Source organism: Octodon degus, unplaced genomic scaffold (genome assembly GCF_000260255.1).
Source record: "Octodon degus isolate 3935 unplaced genomic scaffold, OctDeg1.0 scaffold00122, whole genome shotgun sequence".
Taxonomy (NCBI): Eukaryota; Metazoa; Chordata; class Mammalia; order Rodentia; family Octodontidae; genus Octodon; species Octodon degus.
The window spans coordinates 3,051,144-3,063,197 of record NW_004524698.1 but is presented as its reverse complement, the minus strand read 5'-3'; the positions used below and the strand labels follow the sequence as shown (position 1 = coordinate 3,063,197).

The 12,054-nt window shown below is 38.1% G+C and overlaps 1 long non-coding RNA gene across 1 annotated transcript in view; it reads right to left on the bottom strand.

Annotated features, from left to right (window-relative positions):
* The window catches only part of LOC111812369, a 14,934-nt gene extending 3,144 nt beyond the window's left edge, over nucleotides 1-11,790 (bottom strand). The window contains exons 1-2 of the long non-coding RNA XR_002817879.1: nucleotides 11,709-11,790; nucleotides 11,177-11,180 (exon numbers count right to left, since the gene is read on the bottom strand). This is a non-coding gene — a long non-coding RNA (uncharacterized LOC111812369). The remainder of the gene's footprint in view (nucleotides 1-11,176; nucleotides 11,181-11,708) is intronic.
* Between the last annotated feature and the right edge of the window lie 264 nt (nucleotides 11,791-12,054).

The window sequence follows — 12,054 nt, the reverse complement described above, 5'->3', positions numbered from 1 at the left end:
TTTTTTCATTATTATTATTATTATTATTATTATTTATTTTTATTTTTTTTAATGAACAGAATATATTTATTGAGGAAAAGAAGACTCCTGTCCAAGAGAGGGACAGGAGGGGGGCCCCCTGAGCAGGCTGTCCCTTATTTTAAAAAGATCTTTCCTTTTGTGATTGTTAGCTGAAGTGCTGCTTTCAAGGTCTGAAAGTCTATCTTCAGTTTTGATCAAGTGGCTTGCCAGATTTCAATGGAATTTTTAATTTCTTGGATATGTCTTTGAATCTGTTTCATGCATTTAATTCTTTCCTATATTGTTCATTCATGTTTCCCATAATTTTTCTGTGCTCTTCTTTTTAAAATCTAGGTCTTCTTTTGATATGCTAAGAAATTTTTTCATTATGGCTGTCATTCCTTTATTTACTTGGAAGATGTTTTCTGACCTGATTTCTTCTATAGCCAGCTGTTTTTCTTTTCTTTTCTTTCTTTCATTCTTTCTTTCTTTTTTTTTTTGCAGAACCAGGGATGGAACTCAGGCCCTTGCACTTGCCAGGTAAGCACTTATTTTACTGAGCCATCTCCCTGGCCCCTGTAGTTGTTTCTTTACTTCAGTTGCTATCATTTCAGAAATTTCAGGTGTGTGACTCCCACGTTGGACTGTTCTGGACTTGTTCTGGGTGGGGTGGAGGTCTGAGATTGCAATTTGCTACTTCATTTTGTCATTTTCAAAGCTTCTGCATTTCCCCAGGACTCAGCTTTGCTCCTGTGACAGTGGGGGAAGTACAGTGTATAAAGTCTTTCCCTTCCTGGGACGCTCATCAAAGCTCTCCTACTAGTCAATTTTATAGCTATGGCTTAATATTTTTTTTTTTTAAAGATAAGCAATTTAAACATTCTTTGTACTCTTTCAGTCTGTTCCTTTATCTTAGGATCAGGTTCCTGCCCTTTACATTCTGTATTAGTTACTCTTCTCTTGTTGCTGGGACAAATAACTGACTTAAAATGAAGGAAGGAAAGGTTTATTTAGCTCGCAGTTACTGGAGGTTTCAAGACACTGGAGGAGAGGCCGGGATGCTGCCTTGTCTAGGATGACCCTCTCCACATCTCTGAGAAAGCGCAGATTGCCCAGTTTAACAGTTCATGCTTCTCTGGCCATGCGCCCTTCGGACCCCGCCCTGTTCCTCTGGCCCTGCCTCTCAAGCCATCCTTTGCTCCTCCAGCTGCATCTATTCCACAACTTACGTGAGGCTTTGGGGGGACAACTAGACACAAACCATAACATTCCACCCCTGGATCCCCAAAGTGCCATGGATTGTAGTGGTCGATACATTGTGTCAATTTGGCTGCATGCCTGGCAGTGCCACACTTGGCTGTGAGAGTCCTGCCCCAGAGTAACTTAGCGCAAAAAGGGGTTGAGGAAGAAGTCAGCATTCTGCTTCCTTGGACGAACTTCAGTCTTTGCAGTCAGCTTGGCTTCCAGCAGACTCTTCAGCCTCCAGACTGGATCCTTCAGCTTCAGATCCTTCAGTCTTCCACTGCAGCCCTAATGGCTGACTGTTAGAGACCATTAGAGATGGAACACTGCAGGGAGCATAAAACCTTGGGACTGACTCCTGCAGTCGGTAGTGTGCAGGCACTCTCGGCTCACTTCCTAATCTGACTCTATGACTGGCACATCTTGTGTTATACCTGTTCCTTGTATTATGTATGTTCCTCTAGTAAAACCCTGACTAATACACCTTAATTAAGTCCATTTATGGACTTCAAGTACTACTGGGGAAGTTTGGGCGTGACAGGTCTAGAAGAAAGGAACCTAAATTTGATCAGGGGAATGCCACTCCTTGGTAACTTTGAGTGGCTTCCAGAAGTTGCAATCTTCTTAAAGTACAATTTTTAGCAATGATTTTCTTTGTTTCCTTTCTGTCTATATTTCTTATATCCTACATTTGTCTCATAGTATAATAAAAAAATGTTTCATTTTCTCCAAGAAGGGAACACTGTTTAATTTGCTGCTGGGTAAAACTCCAAATATTCATCTTTAGATTGAATGTAAAATAAAGTTAACTTAATTTCTAAATAAATTTCTCTCAGTTTTTATATTTGGTGTAAAATTTTCCCAAGGAAAAAGGTCCAGGTTCTTAATCCACTGTGAATAGCCAATTTTACTGAGAAGACCACAGAGAGCGAGGGATGACAGTTTACCTCTGTCAGGTAAAATGGATTTATAGATGATGTTGTCCGGTCTTATCTAAACTATTTACCTCAAAATGAACATGTAGCTTATGAAAATCTCTGCAAAGAGATGGTGGATGGATGATAATGATAAGCAAATGGAAGGGAAGAAGGATGAGTACTCTAGTGGCAGTTTTGCTCCGTGAAGCTCTCATTTTTCAGTAAAGTTTCTAAGTAGTTGTACATATGCAAATGCATACTCACTAACAACGGCCTTATCTGTATTATGAGATATTAACTAATAAAACTATGATGCCATCATGATTTGAAAAAGACAATGAAGAGCTCGGCTATCATTTTCACTGATCTAAAATCACATACTATTTTTTTTTTTGTGGAACCGGGGATTGAACTCAGGCTCTTGCACTTGCCAGGCAAGCACTTATTCTACTGAGCCATCTCCCTGGCCCCTAAAATCACATACTATTAAAAGCAGTATCTTTAAAGTGTTAATAAGTGTAATGGAAAATGCTTAATATTTCCCTCTGAGGTGTCTTATTTAGTAGTGAAAAAAGGTGGTATGTTTTGAGGAGAATACTTGTTCTATTTACTGTAATAAACATATGTGAAATAGCCAGGTGTGGCAGCCCACACTCTTACCTGAGCACCGGGAAGCTGAGGTAGGAGGACTGCAAGTTTGAGCCCAGTTTGGATGACTCAGCAACTTCATAAGACTCTATCTTTAATAACCAAGTAAACAAACACCTAATAAATAAAAAATTAAAAGGTAGTTTAGCATGTAGTTTCAGGGTTCAATGTCTCTCAAACATGTAAAATAATGTATGGAAAACCAAAGAAATAATGTGTGATAAATGCCTATCATCCCTGTAACTGCAGACCCTTACAAGTGGCTGCTTTCTTGACACTCCACCCTTGGCTATCTAGTCTTCTCCATATTAACACAATTGGACAGTTCTGGATCTTTGTCTCTGAAGAACTTTTCCAGTCTTCTCTACCTCATAAATGCCCACAATGGTCCTAAACTGCTTAGGGTTAGAAACCAGGCAGTACTTTGTCTCCTTTCTCTCATATTCTATATTCTAATCTGTCAGCAAATCCCACAGGCTCTGTATCAAAATATGTCCAGCCTCTTTGGCTGCCTTCTTACTGTTACTATTTGAGTTCATCTGTGGTCTGAACAATTGAAATTTGTCCTCTGAATCCTTGGATGATGTTGTCTAGTCTCCATGGGGCCAGAGAAATCTTTTCTAATCTATGTCAGATCATGCCATGTTCTGCTGAGTACCTTCCAATGGCTTCAAATCTGCTCAGAATAAAATTCTCCATCCTTGTTCTACTCCTCTTAAGGCTTGTAATCTTTTGATCTTTTGGGGCTGTCCTCTGACTTCTGGTCCTACCTCGTCCCTCCCATCACCCTGCCAAGAGGCACACTGGCCTCCCTGTGACTCAGCCACTCCCACCAGCTCCAGCCTCAGAGCCTTTCCTATGCTGCTCTCTCAAATCACAAGGTAATCTCAAAATAAACATAATCCAACTCAGAGGTCTTCCTTGCTGCCTATAATAGTTGGCTCGATCACTCTTTGTTTCTGTAGCTTGTTGAATTTCTTTGAAGCACTCATCCCTAACATATAAAGTCAATCCTCCATATCTGGTGGTTTCATATTTGTGGCTCCAAATAACCACAGAACAAAAATATTCAGAAAAATAAATTGTGTCTATAGTGAACATGTGTAGATATAATACTTGGGTTGGTGAGAGATAGCTCAGCAGACTATTTGGCAAATTGCTTTGGCAGTTCAATCTCCAGTCCTGCATGTCACATTGGCCCTGCCCCTGGGGTATCTTGAGCCAGCAAATGCGTGCAGGCGTGCTGGTGTATGCCTATAATCCCAGCGCTGGGGAGGCTGAAAAAAGAAGGATCACTATGAGTCCAAACTGCATAGTGAGACACTGTACCAAATACATAAAATGAAAAAAAAAAGGGTTAATTCTTGGTTATTATTCTCTTAAGCAATAGTCTAACAACTATTTCCATAGCATTTATATTGCATTAGGTATTATAAAGAATCTAAAGATGATTTAAATTATATAGGAAAATGTGTCTAGGTTATAGGCAGATATGATTCCATTTTATATTCATTTGATTTTACATACTATCCCTCTTTTATATAGCAAATGAGCATTCACGGTTTGATGTCCTGGAGCCAGTCTCCACTGGACACTGAGTTTCTTAGTTACTCTTTTATTTCTGGGACAAAGTACCTCACACCTACCAGCGAAAGGAGAACGGATTAAGCTCAGCTTCCTGTTTGTAGAGGTTTCAATCCGTAATTTGCTGGTTCCAAGGCAGGAAACTCTGGCAGAGGAGAAGCAGCTCATGGAAGAGCAGGCTGGAAGCAATAAGCAGCAAGCCTGCCGTTCTTCTTTTCTTCTTATTCTGGTCATGACAGCCTAGTAGTTGCTGCCACCAGTGCCCAGGGTTGGGCTTCCTTTCTCAGCAATCCCATCATCCAGCTATCGCATATCCACAAGCCAGTCTCACACACCTATCATCCAGCCACTTGCCCAAAGTAACAGCTGTGAGCACATGAGACTGTGGGGGGACATTAAATATAAGCCATAACACCAAGGGATGACTGTATCTGATTCTAAAAATTGATTTGTCCTCTCTTTTAAGAACAAACCTGAATGAAAACTTTTAAGTTTGTTCATGACTTTCTCAGTCCCTAAAAGAGTGGCTGATTCATACCAAGTACCTAATAAATCCTTTTTGAAAGATAGAATGAAATTAATATTCATCCTTGGCTAACAAATGTTGCTTGTAGATGCAGAAAAAAAACCCTCAAAGAACTGAGTATAGAAATAAACCAAGAAGTGCTTGCTATAAAGCTGGATGAAATACAAATGTAACTTGCACCTTGATAAGAAAATATATTAAGCATCACTTTTTTGTAAGCCAGTTATAGAAAACATGCCAGAAAAGATGTGATTTCAACTGTAAATAACTCCTCCACTAGAGACAATGCTCTTATGGAATAATGCTTGAAATAACACTTGATGGAGTGGCTATTTTGGCTGGATTTAAAAATGAATGCTGGGATAGGAATCCAAGATAGCATCATTCATGAGTTGTATTCATTCATTCACATTCACAGAAATTCATTCATAGTCAGACTGCTACTGCAGAGCAGTTGAAGCCACAGCCACACAACGAGCTACAGGATATCATAGAAGCAATTAATCTAACTTCAAAAACTGACAGAGCCTGAATAGAAGATGAGGAGCTTTGCAGTACTTCATACCAAAATAGAGAATGAACTGGAAAACCTCTCATGTCACCAAGGGCTTACAGTTTTCTCCTTTTACTGAAGGACAGGAATTCCACAGCTGCTGACCTTTTCTTGTGGGGAGAAGTGATTGCTAGCAGTTGCTGTCTAGGATCAGTTTTGAAAAGAAAAAAAGTACAATTCACTTTTGTTTTCTTGGTAGGGATGGTTATTTAATCATGAATAATAGAGTTGATGTTTAGAAATATTTCTTTGATGTTGAGCATTTGCGACCCTAAGAACCTCACCTATAAAATGTTTTGCACCTGCACATTGAAGAAAGTTGGAAAAATTAACCTGTAATATTTTTAGAAATAACAGTTTTAAATGGGCTTTGAGTCTCTTCTCAGAATCTCCCAGAGTACATAAAAATTTCCCTTTTCATTTCATGAAATTTCCCTTTTCAAACTGAATAACTTTTTTAAAAAGTTTGTTCTAGGGATGGGGAGATGGCTCAGTGGAATAAGTGCTTCTGTGGCGAGTGCAAGGGCCTGAGTTCAATCCCTGGTTCCACCAAAACAAAAACCAACCAAACAAACAAACAAAAAACCACCCCAGACTGTAAGAAATGCCACAAAAAAAAAAGTTTGTTCTAAAGTTTGTTTTATTTTTTACTTTTATTTATTTATTCATGTGTTTGGTACAGGGTCTCACTACACAGCTTGGACTTGTAGTGACCTCCTGTTTTCAGCCTCCCCAGGGCTGGGATTACAGGCGTGCACCACCATGCTGGGTAACCAACTCAATGCACCTAGGGCGGGGCTGGTGCAGTTGATGGTGCCAGGGAAGATTAACTTATTTTAAAAGGGGGTTTTTATTTTATTTAGCAAGCTCTAAAACCATCACTACTATCTAATTCCAGAACATTTTCATTTTGTTAACCAATGAGTACTGAAAATATCTGATTGACAGCAGGAAGCCCAGTGGGGAAATGTCTGCATTATAGAAGATAAGATTAAGCATCATGATTTGGGAGCTGCAGTTGGTACTGTCCTTTTTCATCTGGACCTTGAGATCTCTGTGAGGTACCTTCTACAGCAGTGGCAGCCACCAATCCAGAAGTCCATGCCAGCTAAACTTAGAAGCTGACTTTTGGCTCACTGTGCTAAACTAAGGTTTTTCAGAAAGAGAGAACTATATTTAATTGAACCGTGCTCACTAAAAATATGACTATTGATTCTTTTTATGACAGCAAAAGATTTTATTATATTATTAGTAAGATAAACTAATAATTTTATTTAGCAAGCTCTAAAACCATCACTACTATCTAATTCCAGAACATTTTCATTTTGTTAACCAATGAGTACTACAGTCTGGGGTGGTTTTTTTGTTTGTTTGTTTGTTTGGTAGTTTTGGGGGTCACAGAAGTTATTTCATTCTTGTTCTTCCTGTTAAAATTTCATATTTGGGTATATTTTATGAATATGCATTAATTATATATTACAGAAAGCATCAAAATTCAAAATTAGTAAATAAACCTGTAGGAGTTTGTGCTCAAAATGTTTTATTTATTATGAATTTTCTGATATCCTCTTTAATCTCTTTTTTCAGAGTACTGTGGTTTTCAGTGTAGAGATCTTTTACTTCCTTCATTAGATTGATTTCGAGATATTTTATTTTTTAGGATGTTATTGTGAAATTGTTTCTCTAATTTCTCTCTAAGTGAGGTTGTTATTTGTGCACAGAAAAGCTATTGATTTTTTTCCCCTCTGTATTTTAGGGAAGGATCTACAGGGTGTTCAGGGTCTCACTACCAGATTGGACTCGTAGTGATTCTCGTGTTTACAGCCTCCCAAGTGATGGGATTACAGGCATGTGCCACCATGCTCAGTCTCAATTTCTGTCTCAGCTTGTCCCCAGTGCAGAGCCATCATGGCAGACCTGAGGATCAAACCCTTGGCCCCTGCGCCTGCTTGCAGGTGCTTTAATCTGCTGAGCTATTTGGCCGACCCAGCTATTGATTTCTGAGCATTAATTTCGTATCCAACTATGCTACTGATTTTGGTTATTGAAATTTGGTAGTTTTGGGGGTCTTCTATGAGGAATATCATATGATTCACAAGTAATGGTAATTTAACTTCTCCTTTTCATCTCTTTTTCCTTGATGCTCACCACTCTGCCATTTTCTCAAAAGTCTTTAAGACTAGCTTTTTGCTAGAATTTGATTTACATTTTAGTGTTCAAGAGAGCTCAGGGAATTTTTAATTAACAGAAACTCTGGTTTAGATACAGTAATATCAATTCAGATTCAAATGCATTGAACTTTACTGGATATATATTATATGCCAGGCACCATAAAAACTTAATTCACTTTCAACTTATTTTGTCATTATAATAAACTGTACAGAGGATCATGCTAACCTGTTTTGCAGATGAGGAGACTCTGAATTTGAAGAATGGAATCATTTTTCTATCACTACATAAACCATATGGATGATTCAAAATGAGGCCTTCCTACTCCAAGCTCAGGATTCTCCTTTCTTTTCTATTCTACCAGCAGTATTAAGGGTGCAGAACTGTGGCCTATGTTTTTGCTCTGACACTAATGAATATCGCAGGGAAGCTACTCAACTTGGTACTTCAGTTTCCTCATCTGTAAGATGAGACAAAAGACAATATTATTACTATTTTACAGAATTGTTGAGAGGATTAAATGATGCTGTAATCATGCCTGACACATAGTAATTTCTCGATAGATGTTGCCTGCCATCATTACATCGCTTCTTTCCTCCAATTCTGTTCTTTAATTAGATTGTAACCCTTTTCATACTATGGGAATGGTGTCTCGTTTCTCCTCCTCTCTTCTCTGCTTCTTTTTCTTGTCCTGAGCTTGAGGTGTAGTGCTTCATTTATAAATGATGTTCAAGTGTTTATCAATAATAGTTTTCATTTACATGAACTTTTCAATCAATAAGTACTCATTGGCTACTACCATGAGGGAACCCTGGCCAACACAGTTTTGAAGTTCTTTGTTTCTTGTGTTATCTAATTTTGTCCTTACCACATCTTTAGTTTTTAAAGAACTTTCATGGCCATTTACTCACCAAAAAAACTGAGATTTACAGGGTCAGCGACAGAGGTCACACAGGCTGCTGGGGTTGGAAACAGGGTTGTATAGGAACCATCTTATGACTTAGAGCATGTGCTTCCCAGATACCCTTGTTACCATGACCAGGGGTGGAGGTGAGTATTTCTTCTGACATGGTGACTCTTACAGTTCTCCCTCCTTTGGAGGGAGGCAAGTCCAAGCTTGGATCCATTTTTTCAAAGACTTGAAAACATTAAGTCATTGAGAGGACTGAGAAAATGGGACCCTTATTACATCTTGAAGAAATATTTCATTCAATTTACTTGACATCATTTGGAGATCACATGTTACTTGGTAAGTGTGACCATTAAGTGTGAAGTGTCAACTCGACTTGAGTAAGAACAGCCTAGCAGATTAGTAAAGTTCTGGGTGTATGTGGATGCTTGAAATGTAGGCCAGCAAACACAGGGGGAATCATCTACAAGGAATAAGGGGCCATCAACCATTTGGTTTGTAGGCTGGACAGAATGAAAAGGGAAAGAAGGAAGTGTTAAATTTTTTGAGGAAAGGTCTTTGCCATTAGCTTTGGACATTGGTCTCCAGTTTCTTGAACCCCAAGAAAGAGGCCATGAGGACTACAATAGGCAACTCTTTAGAGTTCACATCTTCCTACAACTTGTCCTTAGGTTCTGGACACCGAGCTATAGGAATTAATGTTTTCTCTGCTGGTTTTTAGTCTTGTTTCAGTCTCATTGTGGTTTTTTTGTTTGTTTGTTTGTTTGTTTTTTTAAGTTTATAATTTGTTTACAAACCATTTAGGATAAAAACCCACTTTATGCAACTGTAACCTTTAATTTCTTCTGAAGAAAAGTACAAAAGATCAGACTAAAACTAAGACAAACATTTAAAGAAAAATCCTTTAAGAGTACAAAAACAAACTGTAAATGGTTCATTTTACCAAAAGAATTACTTTTTGTACAAAATATAAAGAATTTTACACTATAAACAAGACTGTTGTCTATGTATTTAAATTAGAATTTTATCTGACTTTCCTCCAATTCTTCTTGAGCACAAAGCATATTGCATTTCTAAGTCAGAAAGCTAATAACCTCAATGGGCAAACTGTCTCAGAGAAACTTTTATCCCTAATATTTCTGAAAAGATAGTGTTTATTCTTTGCTTTTGCTCAAAATCCAGTACACCAGTAAATTTTTAGTTTACAAAATTCTGACATATTAACAGAAAGAATATATTAATGCTTTATATTTAAGCATTGTCTTTTAGGAAATAATATAACCCAGAGCTTAACACAGTATCTTTTTTTTTTCCATTATTTATTTTTTTAATTTATTTTTTTTTTTACAGAACTCTGCTGCTCATTCGTTATTTTTTTTCAACAAATAATACACTGCATATATTCTTCTTAGTGGTTAATTGCTGTACAAGATGTGGACTTGTGATCCTATTTACAAACACCATTAGAACAAATCATTCTATTCATTAACAGAATGTAACTATATATCCATCCCAACCACCTTGAATACACAGATATAAAATGGACATTCATCTGTATACCCCATTTTTTCTAAGCTCCATTATTGAATATTATAGGTGTGTAAACTCAACAAAATATTCCAAAAGAGTCCAGTAGCCCATAATAGCATTGGGTCTTCTGTTTAACTGGCAATGTCAGAAATTATTGACCTGAGTCCCCCACAGCTCAACTTAACAGCATGGCTTTATTTCTTATAATTTCGTCTTCATACTTTTCTGCTGGGTGGTTAAGACCAAGGTAAAGCAGGACCTATGCAACAAGAGTTGTAGCTTTTTGGTCTGAGAAGGTCAGTGAAATGCCCTCAGGATTTATCCTGAGATCCTGTACCTCAGATTGTAGAACCTTTATCAGTGCAGCCATGTGGATGAGTCACCGCCAATGCTTGGCCAATGTGCTCTCTGTGAAAGCCTGAGAGAGTGTCCTCTCCCCATGTGACTCTCCTTAGGCCCACTTAACACAGTATCTAAAAGACTACAATCTAATAATTAATTCAGAAAACCTTAGTAACTTCTGTCTAAAATGACCAAACTGATCCCATACCTCCTACCATGTCCTTATTCTGTTTTCTCCTATTATGTCACTACTTTATTTTCATGGCCCTTCTATGAAAGAAACAGCTTGAAAGAAAACCTGATTAGAGTAAGTCATAGAAAATAGTTCGCTTAACATCAGGTGAACCTCAAACTTGATCATCAAAGAAACTTCTGTACATGCATGGTTACTCATACAGCAATATAATTTTGGCCTGTTTGTGATATTAAATTGATTTTATAGTCTTTTAGTAATTCAAACCTTTATTATCTAAAAGCCTTTCAAATAGAATTATAATAAGCATAATAATTTTATTTTATTTTTTTGTAGTATCAGGGATTGAACTCAGGACCTTGGGCTTGCCAGGCAAGTACTTACTCCACAGAACTATCTCCCCAGCCCTGTAGTGTTTCAGGCAGCCAAATTAAATAGAAATATTATAGGCAGTCAGACAGGGCCAGACTCTCAAAGGAGATAACAGTGAAGAGGAGATGCCTTACAACTGTGGGAGGGACGGTTGCTCCTGCTGTGAGCCAGAGACCAAACAAATGCTAACCTCCCTAAAGATTAGCATCCCGGATTGATCATTACCCTGAGAAAGCCAGAAAGAATCCTTATTTGATGGCTACCAGATAAGGTCCTGTTTTACATTCATGCACCCTTGCTATGTGACTGGCTTCCCCATTTAGTCTTGGACTTAGTCAATTGTACCTGAGCAATGATGCTTGTAATCCCATTGGTTGACCATAGCTTTGTCCCACCCCACATCCACCTAAGCAAGTTCCCCCTTTCTCCACCTTAGCCCCACATGGTTTTACACTATAAAAGTCCTTTGGAAGAGACAGGTTTCCGGGGAAGAACCCGCTTGGGCCCCTCTCCTGTCCCTCTCTCTGACAGGAGCTTTCTTTCTCTCAATAAATATATTCTGCTCATAACCTCCATTTGTTCCTAAAATTCATTCTTTGGTTTTAGAAAACACGAACTCCTGCAGGTCAAGTCAGGAGATCATTTTTCCCCTATGTCATTTGGAAGTTCCCTGTATTGTTTGGAGGTCACCCACCGGAGATCAGTTTTTCTCACTGTATTACTAGCATAATAATTTTAAAGGAGCCTATATTTAAAAAGTTCATCTGGTATTACAGAGTCCTGTACTGATTTGCAGTTATCTAAACATTGATACTTTAATTCCTAAGTGAAAACAAAATACAATTTTATGGAAAATGCTTTTTAAAGAATTTCTCCAGTTCTTCTAATCATATGTACTTTATCACTACCTTGTATTATCATTACTTTTATAACTGATGGTTTAATGCTTGAGACCTTAAAAAGATACTACCTTCCAGATGTAGTGATGCACACCTACAATCCTAGTATGTGGGAGGGTGAGGCAGGAGTATTGCCACGTGGTTAAGCTAGTGTGGGGTGTGTAGTGAG